Here is a 5,081-nt window from a genome sequence, read left to right on the forward strand (position 1 = left end):
GCACTCATGCCAAAGAGGCTGCCCAAAAAGACTTAACCTACCACCTGTATGTACACAATTGCCTAAGGCAAAATGTAGAGTTTATCCCTACCCTCTCTCACACACTCCACATCCACTCCACAGAGCTCTGCTGATTCTCCTTCCTGAAAATCACTCCAGCCTCTACCCTCTCCCTAAATCCCCTTATCTAACCTTTGTTCAGGCCTTGGAGCCTAAATGACTAGTACAGCTGGTCTGTGGGCTCCAATGGGCCCTCAACACCACCCCCAGAGGGCTCCTTCTAAACTGCAAGACTCATCCTGTCATTCCCTGAATCACACCCTGCAATTGAAAAACAAACAAACAAACAAAAACCTCATCAAGCCCAGGATGAAGCAAAGTCCTCCCAGATCTATCAATAGTTAGATTTAATTACCTCTGCTGACAACTTTTCCGTACTCCTTGCCCACTGTACTTCTTCCAGGTCACACATCCCCATCTATACAAGGTACATGCTCTTTCATGCCTCCATGCTTTTCCAAACAAACACTGTCTTCCTTAACCTCATGCTCTCACTTCTTCTGGTGAAATCATTTCCAGTGGAAGCCCTTTCTAATCCACAGCAGGACATGCTGATGCCCTCCTCTGTTCCTCTCCTGACCTTGTACGTGTTTTTAAGTCTGCCTTTCATGAAGGCATTCTGACGTCAGAACTCAAAGAATTTTAGGAAGGTCGTGAGTAGACTTCTAGGGAACCGTGAACATAGCTGATGTCATCAGGTTCTCAAGAGGAACTTTCTGTACGAAATTGTGAATTTTTTTAAAGCAAGCGCATTAATTTTTGCTTCCCTGTTTATAGTCTACAGTTCCTAGAGCTTGTGAATACCAAAACATTAGCTCATGGATGAATAAATGCGTGAATGAAAAAACTCATTTTTTAAAAAATGCATTGTTAAGACTGGCTGGCATAGCTCATTGATTGAGCATCAACTTATGAACCAGAAGATCGATCATGTTTCCATTCCCAGTCAAAGCACATGCCTGAGTTGCTGGTTCAAACCCCAGTGTGGGATATCCTGGAGGCAATCAGTGATTCTCTCCCCTCATTGATGTTTCTATCTCACTTTCCTTCTCCCTTCCTCTCTGAAATCAATAGATTTAAAGAAAAAAATTTACAAAATATATTGCTAAGGGCAAGAACCCATGTCAGATATGGCTATTATTAAAACTAACCTGGTTCCCATTTTCATTGGGAAAATATCTGGCAGGGAAGAAAGACATTAAACAAGTAATCATGTTTATAGTGAGAAGGACTATAAAGGAGAAGTACAGGCTGTCAGGAGAGGGCATGGCTGGGGGCTTTGATCCAATATGGGGTCAGAGAAGGATTCTTTGAGGATGTAATGTTCATAAAGTAAATGAGTAATAACTAAGAAATATTAAAAATACCTATTAGATACTACTCATTAAAATATTACAAGGTTAGTTGTAAGATAGCATAATTTATATATAAAGAATAAAAATCCTCATTTAAAATTTCACTTTTAATGATGAAAAAGATCGTTAGTCAAAGTAGGGTTAGTATTATTCCTAGATGAGATCACCTAGCTTGGACATTTCATCAGGAAGTGCCGTGAAAGAGCATAATGCCTGAAATTTCATGAAACTCCTTTTTTTATCTGCCAAGATCAAGCCCTCTGTGTAGTATGTGTGCCAAGCTACATATAAGAGAACTCAATGTTCCCAACATTAGTTCTGAAGCCAGTCTCAATCCTTTGATCCCATCCTCCTGCCATTCCATTTCCACATCTTTGCTTCTTCAGCACTTTCTGGCTGCACTGTCTCACTTGGCTCTCCATTCATCTGCTGTGTTTCCCAGACTTAAGTGAGCATTTCTCATCCTGGCCCTGTGACTCCTGGGATGGGCAGATTTGCGCCAGAGGCCCTGGCATGGCCCTGGGACATCCCGCTTCCTAACAGACTCCTCCTGGCACCCTTGACTGCGCTTGGGCTCTGCACATTCTCACTCTTCCAACTTCATTCTGGGAAAGCCAGAATCTACAATGCATGGTTTTAATATTTGAAACTCCTAATATTTGAAACTGAACTGAGATGTGAATGGTTCTGCATTTCTATATTGCACATATAGGACTATGGGAACCTCATTTTAATGACCACTACTTTCTGTTCCTTATCCATAGGCTACAGAGACCCATCCCTCAGCTTGGATTTTGGTTAAATATTTATGCAGAGTAGAAACTTGGGCTTCTCGGACACACCCAAAAACGTTTGCTTAAAGTAGGTTGCCAGTTGTGATTCATGTGTTTGAACTGAACTGTGTAGAAGCTCTAAACCTCGATGTGACTGACTTTGGAATTGAGCCTTGGAGGAAAATCAGTTAACATTAGATGAGGTCAGAAAAGCTGTCTTAACCATTTTGGTTTTTATAACAAAACACAGGGTGGCTTATTAACAGCAAAGTTATTCCCACAGCTCTGGAGGCTGGGAAGCCCAAGATCAAGTCGCTGGCAGAGTCGGTGTCTGGTGAGGATGATCTTCCTGGTGCTTCTCACTATGACCTCTCACCGCACAGGGGACAAGGAGCTCCCCGAGGTCTCTTTTATAAGAGCACGAATCCCATCCACAAGGGCTCTGCTCTGGGGCCCCAACTCCCTCCCCAAAGCCTCGCGGCCTAAAAGCATCACACTAGAGACTGGGATTTCAACAGATGAATTGTGGGGAGACACAAACGTTCAGTCTACAGTAAGGGTGAGGCCCTGGTCCCATAGGACAGGTGTCATTATAAGGAGAGGACGCTTTCTTTTTCTCTCTCCCTCTGTGTGCACACAGAGGAAAGGCCATGTGAGGACACAGCGAGAAGGCAGCCATAAGCAAGCCAGGAGGAAAGATCGCCCCAGATACAAACCTTGACAGCATCTTGACCTTGGACTTCTAGGCCTCCAGAACTAGGAGAAAGTAAATATCTGCTATTTAGGCCACCCAGTCTGTGGGATTTTTGTTACGGCAGCCCCAGCAGACTTAAATACATTGCGACTGTTTGCTTTCTCCTCTACAATCAAGCTGCAAAGCGGCTGCTGGATAATACACACGTGGAAAAGTTTAAACATGACAAAAAAATTTTATTGTAAATTAAGGGGGATTAATACATCTTGGAGACCTAGAGGATGGGCAGGCTCTGAGCACGGTCACCAGACTTTTGTTAATCCTCCATGTATCTTCTTGGTTTAGGTAAAGGAAGTGGCAGAACCACGAAGTTATCTAACCTAAGCTTCTAACTTTTCACAGGCTTGGGTTGGGCCATCCTCCCAGTAAATTCGATTGGGGTTTCATGCTCTCTCCCTCGCTAGGCCCTGTCCCTCTATTTCCTCACTCCAACTCCCATTAATGCATATCCAAAAGTTTCATTACACCATCTAGTTCTTACTCAGCATGCACCTAACAGAGGAATTTCCTTCCAACCAGCTCCCTTACCTGGCTTTTGGCATTTCTCAGGAGGTCTCCTGCCCCACCCCTAGAGTGTATTAATGGGTCTAGTTAGCAGTAATCTAGATGGAAATTCTCTTTTGTTACTTGTACCTACTTCCCAGCTTATGAGAATTATTCCTTTTTTGCCTTCTTCCTTATTTTAATAACTCTAACTGCCCACGCTGACACTTTGACTTTATGTGCACGGCAGTCGTGGAAAGGAAGACATAATTTTATGCATAAGGAAAGTGAGGCTTATTGAGATTAAGGCAACTTTCTCACAGACACACAGATAAGTGGTGGGTGAACCGTGACCAGAGGCTCCAGTCCTTGCCCTGGTTGCTAGAGCTATGCTCTTTCCACCTCACAAATGAACAATGATCTTAAAAAGTTTTTCTTCACTGCCACATAAGCTAATGTTCCAAATGCATTCAGCTTTTATAGGAAAGACAAAAACAAAGATGTGAAATGGAACAAAAAAAATGCAAAAGTAGTCTGTGATTCACTGTGCAGTGGATGTGTTTTAAGAGAGCTGACTATAAAGTTTTATGAAGGACTTGGGTCTCTCAGGTCCAGGGAGATGGGAAGTGAACACCATGCTTGTTTCTGGGCACAAGAAAAATGCCTTCTGCCTAAATCACAGCCCCAATAATCAAAGGTTTCGTGATACATGGCTGGCACACACTGTATCTTCATCCCAGGGGAGAGCTTCCAGAGGACGATTGTCCAGATTTATAGAACACACTGCTGAGTGGTCACTGTAGCAACCATGACATCCTCCTTGTGGCTGAACCAGGGACAAGTCACATCATGGATCCTGGAGTTTATTACGTGCCATCGTCTCCTGGTGGAAACCTCTCTGAGGGTTTGGTGCTGTTCTCTTGGTTTGATTATTTGAGATTTATGTCCTGAAATGCCAAACGGCATTTTTAATCTGTCATCAAAGCAGATTACGGAACCAGAAATGACAAGACTTAACCCATACTTTTTCAGGCCAAAGACTAACAGCAAAACTGCAACGTATGTCACCACATTCAAAGTAAACATGATGCATTAATGAGTGGGTTTCCCGCTCTCACGAATAATTATAGGCTCCCTCTTACTAAAAACTAATTACTTTTATTTCCCTTAAGAAGATTATGATTAATTGTACAAAATTACACTTGTCTTTAATTGAATAGATTTCCTGCTTTCCTCTGGATTAATTGTGTATTTTATATATATTATTAAATAGCTTGGGAAATCTTCCTCTTCAGGACAAAAACTGGATTGGTAATGGCTACCATGCAAATATACACTATGGTCGCCAAGTTTCATTCTTTGTTAAAATAGCTAATTGAAAACTGCCTTACAGTGCTAAGTCTGTTTGGACTGCTGTAACAGAACACCACAAACTGGGTATCTTATTTACAAACAAAAATATGTATTCCTCACAGTTGTGGAGGCGGGAAGTTCAAGATCAAGAGGCCAGTAACTTGATTTTGAAGGTTGGGTGAGGGCCCTCTTTTCAAGCAACTTATGCTGTGGTGCAAAAGCCATAAGAGCCCTAGCTCTAATAGATAGTGCATCTGCCTGTGGATCAAAGGGTCCCAGGTTCCATTCCAGTCAAGGGCACGT

Source organism: Pipistrellus hanaki, assembly GCF_964339955.1.
Source record: "Pipistrellus hanaki genome assembly, chromosome: 5".
NCBI lineage: Eukaryota > Metazoa > Chordata > Mammalia > Chiroptera > Vespertilionidae > Pipistrellus > Pipistrellus hanaki.